This window comes from Mixophyes fleayi, chromosome 2 (assembly GCF_038048845.1).
Source record: "Mixophyes fleayi isolate aMixFle1 chromosome 2, aMixFle1.hap1, whole genome shotgun sequence".
NCBI classification, from domain to species: domain Eukaryota; kingdom Metazoa; phylum Chordata; class Amphibia; order Anura; family Limnodynastidae; genus Mixophyes; species Mixophyes fleayi.
In genome coordinates this window covers 312,569,502-312,596,169 of record NC_134403.1, presented here as the reverse complement: position 1 = coordinate 312,596,169, position 26,668 = coordinate 312,569,502, and positions in this window count along the sequence as shown.

Here is a 26,668-nt window from a genome sequence, read left to right as displayed (position 1 = left end):
ATTAACTCCTTAGTGACCAGGGGTACTTTTTATGTTTAATGACCAGAACGATTAAAACACTTTTTATATGTGGTGGTTAATCAGACAATAGTATACTTATTTATTAGGGTAAAATATATTTTTTATTTTATTTGTAATACATAGTCAAAAGTAGTTAAAAAGTAAACATTTCCATTTTAGAAGGGCTTGATCCTTATTAAACAAATCATACACATCTCTGTGGATCATTAAGCTGTTATTGGCAGACTCTAATTCCAGGAGAGTGTATGCACACAATATTAATTGTTAAGGACATACTCAAAATTTCTTATACAGTTATGTGTTATCGTGTACATTTTAGGAGAATGAAATACAAATATATGTACCTTAAAAAAAATAATGTTACTGTAGTGTAATCCAATGTACATATGCACAATATTTTATAAGGAGTTATAAAGCAAAATATAACAAAAAAATGTGTAACATTAAAAAAACTCAAAAATATTATAGTATGTTACTCGTCTGAGTGCAAGCTACTGTGTTGTAAAGTTCAAAGGTAACCACCCCCCACAGGGGCTGTGCAATTGGCTGTCTCTTTAACAACAGGTTATCATCAATCCGCAGGTTCTATACAGCCGCACAAATTCTGCTGATTGATGGTTGCCTATTAGGGTACTCTTACTTTTGCCCACTGAACATGATTTACAGTTGACATTTGCTGAATATGATTAACCCTATGCACATAGAGTAGTATCGAGGATCATTTACCTGAGTAGCAGTTTCCTCTCATTTGCCTGCCATGCATCATTACAAATTAGAGTATTTTGGAACTTTCATGATGGCCATTGAACATAAACTTGTTGGAAATTCCTTTTTAATTTAAGGCTGCATCACTTACTTGGGTTATATGGGACTAATGAACCTTTCACAGACATGAAGTATAAAATGCCCTGGAATTTCTGCATATCTGTTTATAAATGTTACTAATAATTATTTTTTAAAAAACACTTTGCAATTTCAATTGAGCTCATTTATGTCCACCATCTATCCATACTGCCCAGTTTTTGCAACTAATCAGTCATGTCCACTAAGTCATGATTTAAGAAGAAATTACAACAAAATACTGCATATTTAATTTCAAATCAGCATACAATATACTGTACTGTCTCAACTTGCACAGATTTTCGAATAGTGTCCATTTAATAAAGTAAGTTTTAGTTTTACCAACCAATAGGAGACTGTCGCACTATTTTTCTAAAATTATGATATGAACATAAACACAGACAGCAAAACAATCGTAAAGACAAAAACTCTACAAGTTAACAACTTTGTTGAGATATTTAGATTTAGCCTAGGGGAAAAAAAAAGAAAGATGTCTTTTATTATTCTCAAAAGTGAGCTGTAAAATAGTGCTACAATTTTCTTACATTATTTAAAAAAAAAAAGAAAGTACCTATTTCTAAAAAAGTTATCTCTATTTCTATCTTTTGGGTCTTTTTCCATTATTTCTTTTAACTGAGCAATCCATTCCTGCAGTAGTTTTCTCCCATTTTATTACATCTCTGTTATTTCTGTCACTTCTATGCATGTAATTTTAGACAAAATGAATTAGGGCCGAAGCATAGTTCTGCATATCTATATCTATATGATGTTACATTTCAACATCAGCAAATGCAAGATGACTTCATTCATTTGCTTTGTTTGCTGTAGTATTTGTTTGAAAATGTTTATTGTACAGTACTTTGCATCTGTCTTTGGTTGGAGCATATCCCATACATTTGTACATATATGGTTAAATACTGTATGCAGTGTATTCAGTGCATATTAAAACATTTTATGCCATTGCAATCCATTTAAGAGTAGTGTCACACATTAGATTTGTCTGCTGTGCTCTTTCCTCCAGCACTATTTTTTTTTTAATGCTGTCCTATTGAAATTAATGGGTATTGCCTAGAGGGTGTCACACAAAACATATTTTCTGCTCTGACAGCTGTTAAAAAGCTGCAAGCAGTGTTTAGGGTCAGCAATAAAACAGCTTACTGAAAAAGTGCACCATACAAGTCTATGTTATTTCTACTGCACCTGTCACACTAGTGATTAAGCAGCTGCTGAAAAACTGCTTGGATATTATGGAGGTAATTTACAAAGCACAAAATGGCAGTTGTGTGGTACAAAATCCTGTTTGGGGTCGTCACACCGCTCAATTTGCACTGGTGCACCTAGTTTTGCCACCAAAGTGCCTGGGTTTGTGGAACAATATGGCGGCATAGGTGATGGAACAGAATCTTGCGCTGGTTGATGGGAGAAATTAAGTGGAGAATGGGAATTCTATTGCTAAGTACTGAGAAGGCACACAGGGGCACCTGTATTTTTGCAGCACTGCAAAGACAAGAATTCATTTAGTAGTGCAAGGTTATTGGAAATACACGGCTAGGGTGCATTTTAGGGATTTTTCCTTTGTGGCAATGCGCACAGCGATTCTCACTCTGCAAAAACACTTGACTTCTGCACCAGCTCAGACTTGGTTATCATCTTGTCTCTTTCTATACTTTTAATTGAACACATTTTGCAACTTCCATTTGCAGTACAGTGGGAGCACTTGGGAGTAATATAATATAACACTTCAAGCACTAGTTAAAAGTGTTAAGTGTTAAATACTGTCTGAATCTCCCCTCACTCTCATGATGAATTTAGGCTGTAAGTGAGCGTAAACCTAGCAGTATTTTAGGATAAAAGTTAATTTAATGAAAGTAGTGGATCTATTGTGGTAGAAGTTTGGAAATTGATGTGACATTTCCATTGTTGTCCAGTCCAGAAAGGTATCTTCAAAGAGTGGAAAGTAGGTGTGCACCTGTCATGGACTTTAGCTGGGGCAGCCGGCTGCTTCTTTCCCTAATACCCCACAGACAAATACATTACATTCCTTGAGCATTTTTTACAGATTGGAGTAGACACTAATATGTAGGCAGCACAGTATTTGCTCTAGGACCTATGTTCAAATCCATGGTAGACCAATGATATGGCTTAGCTATACCACACATAACCATTGTTATGACAACCAAAGTGCATGCGTCCTAATAGAAATAAGTTTGCAAACAGCAATGCGTGAATGCATCTTAATTGGCACAAAAATCTTCTGTGCACACCAAAGGCAATTCACTTCCTATATGAGATGACCTCTGTGACTGATTTCTTTGGCAGATTATTATGTTATAGAGATCATAATCCTGCATCCTGTTTACCTACTTAAGTGAACTCATGTATACCGAACTCAGCTTGTTTGTCTTCCACGGTTGTGCACAGGACCTGGTTGTAACCAAGCCCATCCATCTAGCTATAGGGGAAAGGAGATTGTTAAAGGTGAAGAGCACTCTTACACGGTCTCTTGCATTTCTAGTGAAATGGGAATGTAGGACATGACAGAACCTTGAATTCTGCTGACTAGACAAACTAGAATTGACTAAACTCCCATCTGAGTTGCATACTGCTTCATTCAATGCTGTTTAAGCAGTATGCGGCTGAGACTGACCACCAGTGTGCAACATCCATGAGATGGTTCATGAGTTGACTTGGTCAACTAATTAAAACATCGTTTCCAATGTCAATGTTTCAGGTTTTCATTTCCAATGTAACACATTTTGTAAAGTAGAACTACACCCAAAAACGTCTGCTCATAACCAAATAATTATATGCGGTTATATAATTATATAAGTGAAAGTGATACTGTGGTTTACTCTTTCTCTGGCTTTGTCTCAAAATATTGCCTTATGTTGTCTTAGCAGCTCTCCATTAAGCCTATCTAAGGCTCATTTGGGTGTGGGTTACAAGCCAGCACTTGCTAGATGTATGTAAGCCCCTATACCTGTGAGGTGAGTGCATCTAATTTTAGCTGCATTTTAATGGTGTCTAAAGCATATAGGTCAGTGTAGGAGAAGGATATCTGAGTCATCTTCTGCAATTCTCTGATCAGTTCCTTTTGTACATAGTTAAGTTCTTCCTAACTTACCTGGGTATTAGCTTCCTAAGACAAGTCAGTATCCACAGCCTTATCTGCTGCTCCTATGGTCAAGATAAGATTCTATTTCTGGCTGCTCCATGGCATCACTAATTTATTCACTGCACTAAGAGATGTGGCTGAAAATGTAAAAACTGTTTACAGTACAGTACGTGCACTCATCACATTTATTAATGCATGAATAGGGAGACAAGCATGTTTCCATATGAAAATAAGTTTGCTATTAAATTTGGACCAGTTAAGTAATATTTATTTATTGATCTATTTTATTTGTTAATTTATTTAGTTCTCCTGGCATACACAATGTTATCCAGTACCAGGGTGTTCAGTGGGAAATCTTATTCAAACCCCAATTGTAAGCTATAGTATAATAATCAGTGACTAATTTAAACACAGAAACAATGGGTTATATAGCATACAATAGTAAAGTACAGCATTGCATGTCTGATATGCTGCCTATCTATTAAGAAGCAGGCTTATCAGACATTAGCACATTTTATGTTGTCAGCAATTTGTGTGGGCTCTGATGGTTTTTTTTCTCTCTATGGATTCACCCTCCAAACCTCTGGATAGCTAATCCTAAAGCTTGGGAGCAAAATTGAAAACGAACAGTGGTGTGGTTTCAAAACCGTTAAATTAATACAGTTTTGGAGGGGCAATAGTGACTGTCATTGGTTACTGCACTGTTAAGTAGCTTTATTTTGAACTACTAAAAGTTATTTGCAACATAAACAAATTAACATCATACATTGGTTTTACAACTTAAGAACAAAGACTGTGGATCTGGTTTATAGTAGGTAGCAGCAAGAAACTGTACCTGTAAGCTGTCGATGTACTGTATGCTGATGTGACTGGAGTAAAGATACTGCAGTCACCATCATCAACTTATGATAACTGCTGTTTACGTACATAAAATAATTACTTATTTATGTAAATAAAAAGTGTAGCCCCCTCTCCCCTAAAATGTAAGAACTTGTGATATAGCCTGGGCCAGTTACTCTAATGCAGGGGGACAAAGTATGGGGGGTCCCCCTGCAAAGTGGTAACTGTCACCAGGTTATGCAGTGTAGGGTGCCCCATAATGTGAGCCAGCCCCAGCCTGATCAACAGGGGACAGAATCCTCTTGGTGAATCAGTCATGTAAAAAATGTGTGCCCCCATGGCAAATTAGCCACATTCTGTTGGCACTGGTGCTCTTCATGATGACCATGGGCAGTGCGGGGCAGAGGTAATGTGTCAAATAAACACATTAAAACATTACAAAGAAATAAACATTATTTAAGTTTGTGGAATTATAAGTCACTGCAATCCCTAAGAGCCATTAACTGCTTTGCACCCATGGCCTGCTGGAACAAGTTGATTCACAAACCTAATTAATAAGAAAAAAATCTAACTCTACCCAGTTCTTGCTGAACATTTTATCACAGAGCTAAAGCCAAAGGAAATCTTCTTTGTGTAGCTTTCTGTAGCAGTCCATAGGGAATCTTCTTCTATGATGTAATCTGAAGGCAAATCAGATTATAAACCATAAGAGTTGAATGCAACTGCTCCTTACAGAGTTTCGTTGCTAAATTACATAGAACTGAATGGGTCTTAGGTGCCAAATTGTAGCCATACATTATGCATATGACACATCCATATGCCATAATATCAATCAAGTAAAACATTGATTTCCCAAAAGCCAGCCAATCACATCGTGATGAGTGGGAAACCACTTTTGATTGGTTATATTTAATTTCAAGAATAAAAAAAAAAAGCATTCAGTCCTATGCTACAAATCAATGTGGTCCTGCACCATGCAACACATCAAACATGTGTATAAAAAGGAAACACCCATGTTGATTGGCATACCCAATGCGCCCCCTCCCCATGAGCAACAGCAACATATACATACCTGGGGGCCCGCAGTCCGCAGTTCTCCGCTACTGTGTCTTCATGTGATCTGTCACAGGCAGATCACATGATCGCAGGGGGTATGATTCCTCCACCCCTGCGATCGCATCCTGGTGCCTGGCTGTCGTGACAGCCAGGCTGAAGACACAGTAGCGGAGACCAGCGGCGGGCCCCCAGGTAAGTTTGTGTTGTGCTGTTGTACCGGGCCCCCTGGTGAGCCCCGGCCCGGTACAACTGTACCCCCCGTACCCCCCTGATGGCGGCCCTGGGTGTGACATTTGCATTTGGAATCTGTTGCTGTCGACTCTCAATATGAGATTCAAAGAGCTGTCACTATCAGTGAAGCAAGCCATCATTAGGCTGAAAAATCAAAACAAACCCATCAGAGACATAGCAAAAACATTAGGTGTGGCCAAATCAACTGTTTGAAACATTCTTAAAAAGAAAGATCACACCGGAGAGCCCAGCAACACCAAAAGATCTGGAAGACCACGGAAAACAACTGTGGTGGATGACAGAAGAATTTTTTCCCTGGTAAAGAAAAACCCCTTCCCAGCAGATGGCCAAATCAAGAACACTCTCCAGGAGGTACATGTATATGTGTCAAAGTCAACAATCAAGAGAAGACTTCACAAGAGTGAATATAGAGGGTTCACCACAAGATGTAAACCATTTGTGAGCCACAAGAACAGAAAGACCAGATTAGAGTTTGGCAAACAACATCTAAAAAAGACATTACAGTTCTGGAACAACATCCTATGGACAGATGAGACAAAGATCAACTTGTACCAGAGTGATGGGAAGAGAAGAGTATGGAGAAGGAAAGGAGCTGCTCATGATCCAAAACATACCACCTCATCAGTGAAGCATGGCGGTAGTGTCATGGCGTGGACATTTATGGCTGCTAATGGAACTGGTTCACTTGTATGTATTGATGATGTGACTGCTGACAAAAACAGCAGGATCAATTCTGAAGTGTTTCGGGCAATATTATCTGCTCATATTCAGTCAAATGCTTCAGAACTCATTGGACGGCGTTTCACAGTGCAGATGGACAATGACCCAAAGCATACTGCAAAAGCAACCAAAGAGTTTTTTAAGGCTTACAAGTGGAATGTTATGCAATGGCCAAGTCAATCACCTGACCTGAATCTGATTGAGCATGCATTTCACTTGATGAAGACAAAACTGAAGGGAAAATGCCCCAAGAACAAGCAGGAACTGAAGACATTTGCAGTAGAGGCCTGGCAGAGCATCACCAGGGATGAAACCCAGCGTCTGGTGATGTCTATGCGTTCTAGACTTCAGGCTGTAATTGACTGCAAATGATTTGCAACAAAGTATTAAAAAGTGAAAGTTTGATGTAGGATTGTTTAGTTTGTCCCATTACTTTTGGTCCCTTAAAAAGTGAGAGGCACATATAGAAACCGTTGTAATTCCTACACTGTTCACCTGATTTGAATGTAAATTCCATCAAATTAAAGCTGAAAGTCTGCAGTTAAAGCACATCTTGTTTGTTTCATTTCAAATCCATTATGGTGGTGTATAGAGCCCAAAATATGAGAATTGTGTCGATGTCCCAATATTTATGGACTTGACTGTATAATGGCCGAAGTGGAGATGTATAAAGTGGAATGTCATACCGTTACTTCTTCTGCTGCCTTCATTGTAAAACTATCAAATTCCATTTCCATTACATTTTTCATTATGCTACTTCTAAATTTTCATATCGCCACTTCTAATTTTCCACTTTGAAAACTGTTATAAAACCAATGGCCGAAGTGTGTGCTTATGGTGAAATGCTTTACTTTCACTTCTGCTTTAATAGTATAGGGTGCTAAAAATATTTATTAGTACCTCTGTTTTAAAGACAGATACTAATCCGTCATTTGGTCATGTCGTTCCATACATTAAGGGCAATGGAAAGGAGTCTGTACTTCTTTGTGCACCTTATGTGTATTTTGCACAGCCAGATCTGTCCAGTGAGCTGTCTCTGTATCGCTCCTCCTATGGTTTCCCAGCATCTATTTTTTTCTTTCCCAGTTCCTGAATTTTTAGCTGGGACCAATTAGATTGGCGAGGGAAAGGCAACAGATAAGGCTGGGTATTGTGAAAGACCTCTCATAGTCTCACTGTTTGATGGAAGTCACTTTATGAAAGGAACTAAAATAAGCTACAGTCTCACTTTTTGAAAGGTATAGTAGTGTAATTCTACGAAAAACAGTCTCAAATACTGCATGGTAATATCACTGCATTGGTATATCAGTGATGATGCATTCTCCATCACTGAATACTGGTGTCATATAAAGCATATCATAACATACTCACTTAGCCCTTCCAGTAGGTGAGAGAAACAATGTGGAGACTTATGATACCTGTGGAGGTTCTGGGACCATAAATAGAGGCAATCTGTATAGTGTCGTTAAAAAAATATTCCATGCTTTTATTTAATAAAGCTCCCAGAATAAGTGCAAAACGCACAAATGTGTTGTTTGTCACGAGCCGCGGCAGTGCCCCTAGCCGCCGGAACTCTTGGCTCCTTCTTCAACTTCATCCCGGCCGTCACCAGGAAATAATTCCCCATTCCGTCCTGACCGTTGTGCTCTCTGCAAATAGCGCAGCGTCCTGGCATGATCTAGCAGCTGGGCGCCTGTGCATGTAGTTAATAATAATATACATTTTCCAGGGTTATCAGTACCAGCCTTCAAGTTGTTAATTAGCAACCTCCTGGGGCGGATTGATTGCCTGTCAAAGTATTTAGGGCAGGGAGGACTTAGTCTCCCTGTCGGTTATAGTATTCAATTCCTGGCTGCTGACCTGATCCTTTCTATTGTGCTTATTCCTGGATAGTTTTCTGTTTATGACCATTGGTTTGTGTTCCTGGACTTTTGATTATTTGCTTGTGACCCTGATCTTTGCTTGTGACTCGGATACCCTTGTTTGCTGCTGGCCATGACCTGTGCCTGAACCCGACTTCGCTGATTGCTTCTGCCCTTGGACCCTGGATTGTTCCTGACCACGTTGCCTGCTGTCATTATCTTCTATTCCCGTGCTATGGCATTACTCATAAGCTTGCATTACATTGAGTTTAAGACCTGGGGGCATCTGAGTACCTGTGAGCATATCTAGCTCTCCGGGAAGGCGGATGCTATTAATGAAGACCTCTGTCGATAGTTCTGTAAGCTTCTGATAGTAGATGGTAGCCATAACATTGTGGCGTTTGCAAGTAAAAATACCTTGCATTCCCCACACCCTTGTGCTGTATGTGGTGGAAAATAAAATTAATTGGCCCTGTTCACCCTGGTGCATTTGGGGCTCAGGAGACATGCCTAGCCACCCCCATGCACTTTGCTTTGTAGGAGAAGTGTAACTAGGGAAATGACCACAAGCCTATTGTTTGGGGCCATAGCCTACCCCAGCTAGTGTAGTGGAACAGTGGTTGGTCAGAAGGCAAAATGGACTGGCTCTCAGTGTGGTGCTGGGGCTGTAGCTTGGCCTTCGTGCACAATGGAGTTAGAAAAAGTATACTTTCTTAAATTTAACTTTTGGACTTAGGATATTGATGAGGACGGTGTTGTGGGTGTAGATTGCTAGCTGAGAGAAGGGGCCTAGCTGATGCTGGACTGCTTGTTGTTATTTTTTTAGCACAAGTTTCCGATTTTCCCAACAGCTTGCCATGAATTTGCTTCAAATGGTGTAACATGTATGAGGTTCCTAGATGGTTAAGTTCCCTAACTCTACTGATGTGGCTTTACAAACACTACAAATGGCTAGACAACTGTTCTCAGGATTTGGGTAAACAAATTCCATACATAGGAGGTAGATTTTTTTGGTCTTATCCCCAGGCATGACAGTGGCCTTCTTCTTATCACGTGCAAGAACTGCTTCCACTGGTGCAGGACTTACACAAACAACATCATCCTCATCAACATCCTCACTAGTGCCCTCATCAGCTACACAATTATCCCCCCTCATGCTTTTGCAATTGCAAATTGACATCCTCAATTTGTGTATCACCAGCTACACTTGGGCTGTTCATGCACACATCTGCAGAAATGCTGGAAGGGCCTTCTTTATGGGTACACTATCAGAAAGGTCAGGCATACACAATTTCCTCAGGGATTTGTGTAAGATAACTTTGCCTGGATTACAGGTCTTTTTTTCTTGACCAAGGTAAAAGGTGTTTTTTTACATTTTTGTTTCCATGACTTAAAAATACTATGCACTTTAACATAGGTTTTAGCAGATGACATAGAGGGATAACTATCATCATGACTAGTGCCAGCAGCTGGTTGGTGCTCCTGGTCTTCTGTGTACTGCTGTGAATCCATTCTGATAACAAAGTACAATGTGTCTGCAGATTTAGACCAAGACTGCCAGCCCTATTTTTTCTATTTCATCATTGACAATTAGCAGTGGAGCAATGGAGCTCTCCTCTTTGTGTGTAACCTATTTAACACAGTACAATTTGACTGTCCTTTTCTACCTATGAAGCTGCCCAACTGCACTAGAGACTGCCAAGAACTGTGCTACCCCTTCCGTGTCCGTCTGTGAAATGGCGCTGGATCGCTGTGGAGCGCGATACTTATAGTACCGAGTTGGTTCGGATCTCCTATGTTCGGGTGTGTTCCGTTCTCGGGGAACCAAGCCTGAGCATCTCTAAAATTAATGTGAAATTCCATGCTGAAAGTGTAGAGAATGTCCCCTATCTAAGGCTATGCAATGAAGAGAATGATGTCTAGGTCATCTTCTGCCATTCTGTGATCAGCTTCTCTGTTTGTGCTTGGTTCTGATTTAAGTTCTTCCTAATTTACATAGGTATTAGCTGACTGAAATCAATATCCACAGCCTCATCTATGGTTATGGTGCCATGGCACATTAGCACTTGTCTACTTACATTGCTGGGTTGAAGACCTCTCCACACTCAAGGGCTCCCATAATTATGAAATCTCAATTTAACTGATATGATCAAATTCCATGAGGCTTGGCTACTGGAGGCATGGGTAGCTACACAAATATATATACATTTAAATATATATATATATACATATATATATATATATATATATATAGAGAGAGAGAGAGAGAGAGAGAGAGAGAGAGAGATAATTACATGAAAACATAATTTATTACTGCTACAGAGATCAAATACAGCTTTGCACTTTATAGAAAATAAGTGTGTGCAAATTATATACATTAGTGTCAGACATTAAATAGTTATATTGGGTGTATAAACACATACATGTACATACAATGGAATATATGTATATATATAATGTCAATGCTTACTATTAGATTGTTGCTTTTTATCTTCAATGAAACAGCATACTCTAAAATAAACAAACTACATACAATGCATACAACAAATTTAATCAATCATCTGCTTCATAACCAGATGGCACAGAGACCTCTCTTATAGCAAACCATTAATGTTTCTGAAAGGTCATACACATGCTTTCATGCTGAATTTCAGAGTGATGCATAAACATCTGCTCAGTCTCACCCTTTGCTAATCTGCTAAACAACAGAGGTTTCAGGAGCTGTGAAATGTACACTGTTGTCTTATGTGTTAAATGTTGTTCTGCAATCAGCTAGAACTGAGTTCACAGATTCCACTCAATCGAGTATAATAAGGGGCTATGTATAAAGGTTAATAAACAGACACCTATTTAAGTTTTATTTATTTATTTATTTTTACTCAATATAGTTTCCACTTGTTTATATCCTGATTCTGGTTTTCTATGCATTTGATTGTATATTTTTGGTATGTACTGCATGTAGGAGGGCTCTATTTATCATATAGGTAAACTAAGCATAGTATTAGGGCAACACTGATTAGGGTGCAGTTAAGAGCCGCTTAGAGGCATAACCTATAATTTGGTATTCTACTGCTGGAGAGTGCAGTTGTGTCCCCTGTGTTCATAAGTTTTGCTTTAAGGGCAGCGGACTATGTCTATGAGAAGTCCAGGTCTAGGTCACAGGCCAGAGCCCGATGAAGGATGAATCCTGAGCCACTTCCTGTCCTCCTCCCACACTATCGGGATGGATAAAAAAAATCCTCAGTAGTTTGCTGCTTACAGCAGGTAGAATGTCCCAGGGCTCTTTCCTGTCCTCTCAAACAGCGAAAGGCCTAATGCGTGGCCCATATCAGTCACAAAGCCCCAGGCAGACTAGTTAGAGGCCTGGCAGAAGAGCTATTGAGAGCTTTGCCTGCTCTGTAATGGATTACATTTCAGAGTTGTTAAGTGTTGGAGAGCAGTCCAGTGATATCCGAGAAAACCTTGATGGCCTGGGGACTGTGGCTTTGTAGTGTACATTTGTGGTCTGATTGCTTTGGAGAGAAAAAAAGCTTATAAAAATACAAAATAAACTAAGGGGAAAAAATGGTTGAATAGAAAAGTCGTACTTTAATAGAAATTTACTAATTAAGAAGTGAATTACAGTCTTAAACAATAGATTTGATAAAAAAGGTTATTTAAAATGTTTAAAAGGTATATAAATTATATATGTTAATTTTCTCGTAAAGAGGAAAGTCACTGGCGTAAATCTTGTACCTCTACTGATTTCCTGACATATGCTGCTATCTACCACTCCTATCAAAATGCTCTGGAGACTGCAAAAAAAAAATACTTTCAAACTTTCATCCCTCAGGCTTCTTACCCCAAACGTGTCTTTAATACGTTTAAATCTCCTCTCAACCCTTCCACCCCAAATACTCCAACTACTTTCAGTGCACAGGATCTTCCTCCTGGATAAGCAATCAGCTCAATTTCTCCCCCGCACCCTCCGATACCTTCACTTAATTTGATCCCACAAATGAAGATAAATTATTTACTCTCCTCTTACTAATCTACCTCCTGTCCACTTGATCCTATGCCCTCACAAATCATTAGATCCCTGTCTCCTGTGCTCATTCCAGCTGTAACTAAAATCTTTAATCTCTCCCTCTCTACCTCTCTCTCTCTCTACTGGTAACTTTCCGTCATTATTCAAGCACGCAGTGATTATTCCTATTCTGCAAGAAAAACAAAATTCTGACGCAAACTCTCCCTCAAATTTCCATCCCATCTCTTAGTTCGCACAAACCTCCAAGTTTCTAGAGAGAATTGTCTACACTTACCTCACATGCTTTAGTTCCGGAAACAGCCTATTGGATTTTCTTAAGTCAGACTTTTGTTTTCGATGCTCAGTAGGTACTGCCTTGACTAGGGTTGTCAATGATTTCATCACTGCTAAAACTAAAGACCATTACTCTCTTCTAATTCTCCTGGATGTTTCTGCTGCATTTGACACTGTTGCCCAATCTCTTCTCATACAAACACTACAATCCGTAGGTCTTCAAGACACTGTCCTATCATGATTCTCATCCTACCTATCTAATTGCTCTTTCAGTGTTAATTTCTCTGGATCCAACTCTTTCTGATTCCCTTGTCAGTTGGAGTACAACAACTGACATGGGCCTTTGCTGTTCTCTATGTACATTATGCAACTTCTCTTGGAAACATCTTTATTTGGATAATACCCAAATGTATCTATCCTCTGCTGATCTCTCACCATCTGTGATGTCCAGCTTTACTGGCTGTCTTTCTGCCATTTCATCTTGGATGGCCTCTCGCCAACTCAAACTCAATCTTTTAAAATCAGAGCTAATAATATTCCCACCTGACAACAGAAATAACATACCAGACATTTCTATTTCTGTTGACAGCATGACCATAAAGTCCACCATGCCAGCTCACTGCCTAGGTGTGACTCAGAACTATCCTTTGTTCCCCACATCGACTCTTTATTGAAATCATGTTGCATACATCTATAAAAAAAAACTTTAATTCATGAACCCATCATCTCCTGCATTGACTATTGCAATTTCCTCCTTACTGGTTTCTAGCTGCTGCATGCAAAATAGATTTTAGGGTGGAATCAGACACTCACCCCTACAATCTATTTTGCATGCAGCAGCTAGATTGATTTTCCTTGCAAATCATTCTTCCTTTGCTGAGTCACTCTGTAAGTCTCTACAATTGTTGGTTTTTATGAATTCAATATAAAGTACTTCTACAAATATACAAGGCCATGAATAAAACTGCACCAACATACATTTCTTCACGTGTCTCAAAATACTTCCCAACTCGACACCTCTGTTCTATACTAGATCTGCATCTCTCATCCACTCTCATTGCATGCTCATTACATTGCACACGCTTTGTGGAATTCCCTCCCTTGCATAATAAGACTTTCCTATGGTCTTCATACCTTCAAGTGTTCTCTGAAAACCCAGGTCTTCGGGCAAGTTTACAATATTCATCAATCACCCTCTTAACCTCACTAAGTTAGCCTATTGCCACCCTATACATAGTTCACAAAAGACAACTCTGACCTGTTGACCAACATTGCTGTGTGACTAGATCATATTGCCCACTAAGCACTGTTTACCTTTGCAGTCTGGCTGGACCAATATGCAATATGTAGCACTTAACCTCATGTATTATACTGCCATTGTCCTATAGATTGTAAACTTGGGCTTTCTTACCTCTTTGTCTGAATTACCTATAATGATTGTATTACTGTGTTGGCTCCCAATTGTAAAACACTACAAAATTTGCTGGTGCTATGTAAATAATTGTTGATAAAGATATATATACATCATATTGGAATAAAAGCATTGAACTCTAGGCTGTTTTATTGTTTACTGTTCATGTGGATCACACTTTTCTGTTTTATCTTTCCCTTTTTTTCACCACAACCTTTTAGTTTTTATTATCACTATACAGTGAATTATAATATGTTTTATTTTGTATGTATATTTAGTTATAGTGATAAAGCTCCTGGTACTTATTCCTTTTTTTGTTTCATTTTGATATTTTTCAGGGGCCTTACCCTCACTACTGGAATCTAGCAGACTCACCTTAGATTATATATTTATTATCAAGTACCATCAGGTACTTTTTTCCTCTAAATGTAGGTTTGGTTGGTCTGGATCGCTATGGTTTTGATATTAGTATCTCTATAGTTATTAAAAAAACAGATACTGTAAATAATTGTTCTATATAGGTAACGTGGCTTAGAAGTTAGTAAGTGATCATCTTGTGGATAACAATATGGCTTAGATATGGTCTATAAACAATATCCTGTTAATCAATGTGATAAATTAAAAATGGAATACTAAAATTGTGTCTATATACTGTAAATAGCTTAAGCTAAGAAGTGATTTTTGAACGATTAGCTGGTAGGTATCAAGTGGCTTGATTTTCTTGAACAGTACCCTATATGGAACTGTGATAATATTATAAAGTGAAAAAAATCAAGTCTGTTGTACATCATTCTTTGGTTGGACGCCTTAATATTACCCTACCAATGTGTAATTGGTTTTAGTGAGTTCTGTGAATCAGAAAGAGAGAAAGTGAATTTGACTTGCATTTAATGCCTTGGACAGTTCACATTTTAATGCCATAATTCAATGTTTCATTTGCATGTTTGTTCGCATGATGTACCGTTCGTGAGTTTTTTTGTTGGGCCATACTATTATTTGTATACTCCACTTTGCGCAGGATTTTCATGATGACGTGGTAGTAGATTAATCATTGTATATGTTGTATTTGATGTGCGCATATCCAGGTAATATTTTGTATGCTTATGCATATTATATGCTTCCAAATAGTTTTTTACAGGTTCGGGTAGATGTGTGTGCATCCACACAAGCATGTGTGCACTTTTATCTTGTCCTTCAAGGATAAATTCTTTATTTTGGTGTAGAATTAAAACCAAAAACAATAGTTTTCAAATTGTTGTGTAACCCCCTTTAAATTTGTTAAAATTTGGATGTGACCACACCCCCAATTTGACAAAACCGTGACCCTTTTCAGAAGAGAATTCACAGTCACGATTTCAGCAATTCACATGTTAAGAGGTTTGCCAAGATGTCCATAACACTTATCTCTCACAAAGGGCACCAGTCTTGGCTGCTTAGTTTAAATTATTATTAATAATTTCAGCTGAATATCCCTTTCAAAAGCCTACTGATCATATAATTCGGCAAATTATTTAATGCATGTTTACAAATATTATATGCATTAAGCACAAACACTATTATTTTTATGACTATTAGATCTACCAACATGATAGAAAGAAAACAATACAGATAAATCCTGGAGCTTCAGAATGGTGCAAGGGAGAAATGTGCATATGACTGTTGTAGAGGTAATTGATAGTGGTGATGTGCATTCATAGAGCAGAGGACACTGTATTATGTATAAAGGATTTATAAATTCAAAAACATATGTAGATTCGCAATAACTCTCATGAAAAATATAGTAACACTATATAACACTACAGTGAGTGTAAGTGGAATTGAATATCCTTGAAAATTATACCATCTAAACAACCATGATCCAGCATAAATATAACAAATAAATACCTTCATAAAGTGTTATAGTCATGCATATAATTGATGCTGGAAAGTCAGATGTAGCAATCGACTAATGATAGATCTGATTGGATGGTAATCCAAATGTCAATAGGAGTCTGTACCCACTACAGACAGGTTTGAGGGACTGCGATGGGGACTCGCTCAGTTAGTGAACCTGTTTGTAGCAGAGTGGGAGAATCACACTATCTGGAACAAGAACCCCTACCGTCACTATATCCACACATGGAAAAGATATATAGATGATGTAATATGTATTTGGACAGGAAGTAATATTGAACTAGAGAATTTCCTAATGCACATCAACTCGAATACTCTGACTTTACAGTTTACTGCCAATTACAGTCAGAAAAAAGTAGAATTTCTTGACTTGGAGATATTCATAAGAAACGATCAGATCATCACAAATTCCTACATAAAGAAAGTAGACTGTAACAATTTCATCCCCTCCTTGAGTAACCACCGCTCAAACTGGCTCAAGAGAATTCTGGGGGGTCAGTTCAGGAGACTCAGGAGAAATTGTTCCAGAATAGAAGACTATATTGACCAAGCCACAAACATTAAAAACAGACTATCCTGAAAAGGAAGTAGAGAAGATGTTTGAAACAACTAATAAACAAGAAAGAATGGAATTAAGGAGATCCAAAACCGAACAACACTCCATAGAAGAAGACGTTCTCTTCATCACGGAATACAACAACAACTTGAAATCCTTAGAGAAAATTCATAATAAACACTGTCCAATATTAAGATGAGAAACGAAAGAACTGTCTACCGAATAGACCAAAAATTGTCTACAGAAAAGCCAGCAACTTGAAGAATAAACTAATTAGAAGTGCACTCCCAGTTAAGCAAACCAGTCTCATGGAAACACGGGAGGTTTCTGTCCTCCCTGAGCTCGCCTTATCACACCAGTGGCTTTTATTTTTGCACCAGATGCGAGGCCTGTAAAGTTACTAAACAAAACCTTACCAAATCTGTTACTCATTTCAAATCGAATAGCACAAACAAAGAATACCACATTCAAGAGAAAATTACTAGTGATACCCAAAGAGTGATCTACCTGTTAGAGTGCCCTCGTGGCCTACAATATATTGGCAGAACTATTTTATGCTTAAAAGTAAGAATAGCAGAACACAACCGCAATATAAGAAATGGTCTCAAAACTCACTGCATTCCTGACCATTTCAACGAAAAACATGCACAAGACCCTACAGTTCTCAAATTTATTGGAATTAAAAAGGTACAAAGATTCTGTAGAGGAGGAGACTACGTAGCCCTTATTTCAAAAACAGAATCCAGATGAATCTATAATTTAAACATTTTAAGTCCAAATGGGTTCAACATCGATTTTGATCTGGGATTGTTCCTTTACTCCTGAGATAAGATGAATCATCCTGTTCTTTCATACAGTTCCAAATAAAACACCAAGTAAATATTATTTACTATTTCTCAACTACCTTGAATTTAGATCCTTATTCCATTTTTTCCAGTATTTTCCAAAATATAATTTCCCTATAGACGTATCCCCACACCAGAACAGGGTCATTTATTTTTATGTATATCCACTCATCCTACTTTGTAGCCCATTTCTTATGATCATATCGAACATATATTAAGCTGCCACAATACTGTACTGATTATTATTAAGACATTTCATTGCACTACCACGTTTTACCTACCCTCTCAGCAGTCCCATTGATCTGCACTGTTTGCTCTATATACCCAACCATTATCACTAGACCGATAAAGAAAAAAGAAAAACCACTGTTTTTACTTTATGTACTTTTAATATCATGAACTGTTGTTTAGATATGAAGCACTCACTTCATGCTAAGAAGGAAACAAACAACCCTCAAGTCACAGATACTATTTATTCTAGAAACATTCAGATATGTCCTTTTCATTCACCTGCTTCAACTAATTTGTCCACCAATCAAAATAGGTGATTTTTTTCAGACACACCCACTTTATTTTAATGAGCTCTGTATATAAAAGCATCCCTTAGACTACAGCCACACGTTCCCCGAGGAAGCCCGATTAATTAGGTGAAATGCATTGGCTATTGGACAGCATTTGACCTTGATAAAACTTCATACCGACTACTGTGCTATATTGAGCTTTTACACAGACGCACAGCTGTTTCATCTACAATTGTCGCATGTGCAAAGAAGTTTGGCCGCAGCCGCAACCAAAATCACTCTTCAAACACCCCTGGAGTTTCTGCAAACATTGACGGAGGGACACGAAGGAGACTGGACCACCCGGGCAATCAATCCTGTGTAACACTGGTAAGTTTCTCCTACATCCGTCCTGCGACCACCTCTGCAGTTTTGTTTTAATGTCGGACTATATCTGTTTCCATCACCATAGACTGAGATTGAATATGCCGAATCTGGCTATTTGGGGATACTATTGTGTACTGTGACACTGGAAGTTTTGTATAACTACTCCACTCCAATCTGACTTTATTATATTTGTTTACAGACTCCTATTGACATTTGGGTTACCAACCAATCAGATCTATCATTAGTCGATTGCCACATCTGACTTTTCAGCATCAATTATGTGCATGACTATAGTACTTTATGCAGGCATTTATATTTATGCTGTATCATGGTTGTTTAGATGGTATACTATTCAAAAATAGTCAATTTCACTTACACTCACTGTAGTGTTATATAGTATTAACATATTATTCATTAGTTATTGTGAATCTACACAAGTTTTTGAATTTATAAATCCTTTTATACATAATAAAGTGTCCTCTGCTCTATGAATGCACATCACCACTATCAATTACCTCTACTCATTTCTGCATTTATCCCTTGCACCATTTTAAAGCACCAGGATTTATTTGTATTGTTTGCATTTCCATAATAGAGAGAGGAATACCTCTATCCATCCTTAGCAACATCACTCTTCTCCTAATACATCATTTCCACAGCAGCGCAGTTAGGTGTTACGTACTATTTTGCAATATGGTAGAAAGCACAGCTTCATCATTTACAATAATAAAATTAGGATTTATGAGTTTTTCCTGTCTCCTAAAACCTTCATAAGCTTCAAATATAAACCCTATCAAGTATTTAATCAGACATTGTAATTATCTACTATTTACTTTAAGAATTTAATGCAAACATATATATTTATAAATTGAGACAAAACATTTATTAAAATTACTGCTGAAAAAGTAGAGAAGCTATTTAATGTGCAAAACTATGTTCTAATTCTGATTTGCCCTTGTCTATAAAACAGTGATACCCAGGTTGCATGTGTAGCAGTTGTCCATGAAGAGACATCTTGAGTTGGCAGAAACATATGAAAAGCTTGGCATATTACATTTGCAAATAAGTACGTTGCCATAAAAGCAGATGGTTATGAAAGTAAAACAGACTGCAACTGTGAATAAGACAGGGGCTTTCTAGAAATGCAGGTGACACCTATTATTTAATACATAATGGAATTTTTCATAAATATCTCTTTTGGGCTGTGCATTGGGATTTTTTTAAAATGTAAGCTCATCTGAAATTGAGTAACTAATAGTGTTTTTTGATCATTTATTTGCCCATGCATGCAGAGGGAAGAGGCCTATCTAGCACAATTTCAAGAGCCATGTTTAAGCTCTAGTTGAGGCACACACATACTCTACAGAGAGAGAGAGAGAGAGATTAGGTTGGTATTTACACGACACTTCACTCCAAGATAGCTGATTCAAATGTTTAGTTTTATTGTCAGGATTGTAAGGACAGCAGTTTGTTCAGCATACAATGACACCTGTAGCAATTCAAAATCCTTGGGACCTTGTTTCTGTCTAGATAGAAGAATAACTGGCTTTGGTCACCCCAACAGTCTTTTTTCTCCTCCCAAGCCCTAATTAATCAGTAAAGAAAATAGCAAACTAATTACATGCATGTGGTGCACCTATGTGTCTGTGTGCTATATGAAAACACGAGTGGGAAATTAACCCTGTCTGCAGCCTGCACCTGCAGACTCTTTGGGACTCTACTTGTCCCTATGCTGGAGAGGTGAGGCGAATAACCCTCTGTTTCTCGCCAACCTCTGTGATGCATACACCGAGGAGAGCACATTTGTACGAGAGGGAGCATCTGCATTATTGTTCAGACTCCCTGGCCTATGTTCTACTGTGATATGGTATGACTGGAGAGCTAAGAATCACAGAGTTACCCAGGCATTCACCTCCTTGTTGCTATACATCCATTTTAATGGCGCATAATCAGTGACCAATGTGAACTCTCTTTCAAGGAGGTAGTACCTGAGAGCCTCACTGGCCCATTTGACTCTTAAGCACTCCTGTTCCACCGTGAAATATTTCTTCTTTTTCTGCATAAGTTTGCAGATCAGATAAAGGATGGGTTTCTCTATCCCATCAAACCTCTGCAAGAGCACAAAACCCAAACCCACTCCAGATGCATCTGTTTAGCGATATCTGGTGAAATCCGGTGCTTGGAGTATTGGTACTGAACACAGAGCCACTAGAAGGTATTGCCAGACAGGCACAGTTGCTTCTAACCAGGCTAACTTGTCTGGGCAAGTCTTTTTAAGGAGCTCATTAAGATGAGCATTTCTAGTAGCAAATTCACCGTAAGCCGGCCATAGTACCCTACTAGATCCAGGAAATTTCTCAACTGGGCCTTTCACACCAGTTTAGGCCAGTGTCTGACAGTCTCCAATTTATCCACATGGGGTTTTATTTCGCTTTGCCCTACCAAGTTACTCAAGTGCTTAGCTTCTCGCATGGCCAGTGCACATTTCTCTGGATTGGAATTTGGATCCATTGCCCTTCACCTTGGGTAGGTGTGACTCTCAGTCCCGGGAGTGGATGACATTATCATCCAAGTATGCAGCTGCATACACATGGTGCGGCTTTAAGAGCCAGTTTATGGGCCTCTGAAATGTGGCGAGAGCCCAAAAGGCAGTACCTAGTACTGAAACAACCCATCCAGGGTTGAAAAGGCTGTATTAGCCTCATCTGATGGCATTAGAGGGATCTGCCAGTCAGACCTTTGGTCATATCTATCGTGGCAAAATACTGACTGTTTACTACAAGGAGGGTACCACTGCACTAGGTATCGCTATTCCAGTATCAAAATATAATTACAAATGTTAGAATAGTTTACTGGGTGGTGCACTATTACACAAATAGCTATTATTGAAGCATGAAGAGGATAGGAAGAATTGTGTATTGGAAGGCACTCAGCGATCTACTTGTTAAAAATAAAAAACTTGTACTTTATTAATATACTTAAAATATACCTCCTAATTGAATAGCGAAATATTAAAGTGACTAAAGTGAATTAAAATAGCAAATTGAATTGCTATGCCCTGCTACTTGTTATCAATATATATAAAGCTAATCAGAATATAATAGTCACTCCTCTTCTAATTATATTTGACTACCTAAGATACCATTGCAACTGAAAATGTATGCTGTGTGTACTGAGGTTATCTTGATTGGAACCAATGGTCATATGATTATAGTTGACACAATTTATAAGGTAATGAGCTTATATGTTGACTCAAACCTCTGATGATGTAAGGAGCATTTTATTATATAAGTATATCCTCATGTTTATATAAGCTCACACCAAGTTGAGTACTAATATATATTATTATTAAGTAGTATTTCTGGGGCTAAAAGGAACTCTGACTAATGTTGATTAGTTTGTATAATCTAGTAATCCTTTGTCCCTGTAATATACTACTGAACTGCTAACAAACAGGCGCTTGATATGTCTGTAGTCCTCCTACTAATATTGATAGTGCCGTTTGTGCAGTCCTGCATACACACACTAGTGAACTGCTACCAATCAAGCACCTGATATATCTGTTAGTTCACCTACTAAATAGCGGTAGTGCCGTTTGGCAATCATACACACACACATACATTTAGATTAATAAATGACCCATACAGGGGTGAGTGATAGTTAGGTTAATACAGGTAGCAAGGAGTGAATATTTGCAGCAACAGGGTAAACGCCAACGCGCGTTTCGCTACATGCTTTTTCAAGGCAACCAGAAGTGAGGGAGATTGAGAGTATTTATGCAGCTGTTCACGCCCACTGCTCTGACGTGTCACTCTACAATAGGCGGAGACTCTGTGTCTCATGATTTCCGTGATTGATAGTTGAAGTAACCTATCCTATTGATAGAATTTATGTTTAGCCATTCCCAATGATAGAGGATTGGGGGATCTATGTTTTCCGTTTGTCAGCATGTAAACAAACACTATGTGAATACTGAATTGAGATTTCTTGAACTGTTTCAGTTTATTTAAAATACTACAGCAGTCTAAATAAGGGAATGAATCTCCATATAATATGGTAAGTATGTGATGATATTTGATCCTATGCATATAAGGATTAAAATTAAAGCTTATTATACATATGTGTTTATGTGATGATATTTGATCCTATGCATATAAGGATTAAAATTAAAGCTTATTATACATATGTGTTTAGATAACACAGATTATGTAAAGTATGTTATTGATAATTACTAAGCTAATAACATAATCCAGCAATGCTTAATCCCATTAACTCAATTGATATATTCCCTGTACATACATTTTATAATGTGTGAAACTCTTATTGTATTTATACATTCTAGATTAAACTAGATTGAGATTTGTCCATATTGAACCCTTCAAGATCTGAATGGATCAAAGTGGAAAAGATATATAGTGAAAATAAAATAAATAAAATAAAAGTGATGAATATGAAGCCCATAAAAATTAAGCTATTAAAATTAATTAATAAATTGTGAAATTAACGGTTAGATGAGCCCATGTTAAAACATAGAAGAGGGCATTTAAAGTGAGACATTTGGACTACATATGGTCCCTATAATATAGTTAATCTATTAAGTGGACAAATATTTCAAGTGATTAAAGATTGGTATAAAACTATACCTACAGTTTGTGAAAATATGGATAAATCTTGTATAAAAAGATAGACACCCAACAAACATTATAATTATCCTCATAAATAGACCATAAAGTTATTGGAATCATTGAGTCCATTTGGGATCAAACTATTCATCATGAAAATTTGTCTTGCTTCTCGTTTAAGGAGTTCCTGTTGAAAATTACCACCACGGATTCCCAATGAGACCTTTTCCATGGCAAAACCTGATAATAGTTTGGGGTTACTGCTATGATGTAATAAGAAATGTTTTGCCACAGTTGTCAAAGGTTTAAATTTATCTTTATCCCGAGAGGCATTTTTAATATTGTTTACGTGTTCTAAGAGGCGTTTCTTGAACGGCCTACTTGTCATACCAATATATTTCAACCCACACGGGCAAGTTAGACAGTATATCACACCGATAGAGTTACAATTCAGAAACTCAGTTATTCGCCAAGTTTTAGAATAGCGGTCAGTATATTCTTTAGTTTGTATACAATACTCACACGCCTTACATGTGCCACACTTAAAGAATCCTATAGTTGTCTTAGGAATCTTATTGTGGGAACTGAAATGGCTGTGCACCAATTGGTCTTTAAGATTTCTAGATCTTCTCCAAGATATGGAGACTTTGTTAGGCAAAATCTGATTTAGATCCTCATCTAATAATAATACGTTCCAGTGTTTCTGAAAGATCTCTGAAATAGCCTTCCATTCGTTACAGAATGATCCAATCATTCTAACTCCAGAGTCCTGAACTTTATTTTTTACAGATGGATATATTAATGATTCTCTATTTGTTTGTTGGACCGAGTGTACTGCTTTCCGTATAATTTTATTACTGTACCCCCGCCGTTTTAATCTAGTCTGCAATTCCTGTGATCTTACTTGAAAAGTATTGTCATCTGAGCAGTTACGTTTAGTCCTAAGAAGTTCACCCTTAGGGAGACCTCTAAGGACAGGGGGAAAATGGGAGCTGGTATAATGTAACAAACTATTCGTAGCTGTGGACTTCCTATAAACATCAGTACAGATTTTACCTTCTCTATTAATTTGTATTTGTAGGTCAAGGAAATTTATAGTGTTTTTATGAATATCTGAAGTCAATTTCAAATTGAGATTATTGTCATTAAGAATTCCAATGAATTCCTGAAACATATTTTCCTGACCATCCCATAATATTAGTATGTCATCTATATAGCGAAGCCATAATAGTATATGGTTCGTATATTGTTCATTTTCATCATTAAATACAAATTGTTGTTCCCACCAGCCGAGAAAGATGTTAGCATACGTCGGTGCACAAGATGTGCCCATCGCAGTTCCTCTGATCTGAAGATAGAATTTATCCTCAAATAGGAAATAGTTCTTTGTCAAAACAAAATCAAGAAGTTCAATCAGAAATGTATTGAATTCACTCTGGATCTTCATGTCTAGAAAATGTCGAACTGCCTGGATGCCATATTGATGTAATATATTTGTATACAGGGATTCCACATCAAGGGATGCCAACATGGTTTTACTATTAACTGATAAGTCATTAATTTTGGATAGTACATCCAAAGTATCTCTTGTATATGAGGGCAAACTCGTTACAAATTCACGTAAATGTTGGTCTACAAACTGACTAGCTTTTTCACTCAGACTTCCAACCCCTGAGACTATGGGTCTCCCTGGTGGAACCTTGTCATTTTTATGAATTTTCGGTAGAGCATATAAGGTTGGAATAATTGGGTTTGCTACCTCAAGAAAATCAAAGTCCATTTTCGATATTATTCCATTGTTGAAAGCTCGTTTTATTAAATTCATATACATTGACAAGAAGTTGGCAGTGGGGTTAAAAATAAGTCTTTTGTAGCATAAGGGATCATCCAATTGGCGATATATCTCAGCCTTATACATTGATATTGGCCATAGGACAATATTCCCCCCTTTATCCGAGGGTTTAATCACTATGTCCTTCCAAGATTCTAAATCCCTTAAAGCATTCCTCTCTTGTACAGTGAGATTACATTTAGACTGTGAATATTTGATTTTACCCATTAATTTGTCAAGATCCCTTGATACTAGATCCCTGTATATTCTAACTTGTGGGCATATTGACAGGTCAGGAGAAAATCTAGATTTCTTTTTCAGTTGTAATTTTGCTGTATTTGTGACTGTTAATAAACATTGGCCAGAATTGGTGTCTAATTCTTGCAGAGTTTGTAAAGCTTGTCTCTCCTCCTCAGTTTCTAGACTGAGTATTTGTACAGTAGCATCATTCATATCAGGATTGAGTCTCTCTTTATTACCAAAGAATTTTTTAAGGAGAAGTTTTCTAGTAAAAAACGCAAGGTCTTTTTCCCATTCAAATCTATTGAACGTTTTATTTGGGGAGAAGGTTAAACCCTTACTCAATACTTGAATATGTGCAATATCAAGTGGTTTGTCTGACAAATTTATAATTCTCAAAGTGTCTTCCATTATCTCTGTCGTCTGTTGTTCCTTCGAAATGTTTGAAGACCTTCTAATCCTTCCATCTGCTTCCTCTTTTTGTCTTTGGATCTTGCCCCTCCCCCTTCGTATCGGTTTGTGGGTACATGGCCCCCTACTTCTGTGTCCCTTGAACCTCGACCTAAAAAATCTCTAGATTGAAATAATTGGTCTCTATTACCAGGAGAGGTTTCAGATGTCTCACCTTCAGATGATTCTATTTCAGAGGTGCTAAATGAGGTAGTCGGTCTAATGGACTTACGCACATCCCATCTAAATATTTTATTCTGGGCATAATCGTTTTTATCTCGTAAGAATTTTGTACGTTTTTTCTCCATAATAAATTTGTCATATTCATCTAGATCTTCCTTAACTTTTTCATACGCTTTCTTGAAGCGATCTAATCCTTCAAACTCCTTTAATTTGTCTCCTAATTTGGTAAGATCACTTGTATATTGTTCCAACAATAGATTATCGTGTTTCAATAATACATTTATCAAATCGGTGGAACATTTTGTCAAAATCGACTCCCACTCTTTTTTTAAATCTAATGTAGCTAATTCAAAGGCCGGATAGAGTCTTGGTCTTAGACCTCTCGGAATCATTTTTTGTTTGATGTAGTTGTTAAACATTGTTTTATTCCAATGCACCTTGGTTTGTTTAAATAATAAGTTCTTTAATTCCATTAGATAATCAGACCAACTTCTGTTTTCATTGCCTTCTAGAGAGTTACCATCAAGGAAATCAATTTCAGTGTCTCTTAACCACTTTTGTTGTCTAAGACTCAACTCCTGATTAATACTGAATGATGCCATTGTATATGATTTAAAATAAGTATATAGTCGGAGGAGGATATAATAGTCCAATAATGATCTGCCTGTGCTAGTGGAAAAAGATAGTGATAAACACACTATAAAAATCTATTTACTACAAGGAGGGTACCACTGCACTAGGTAT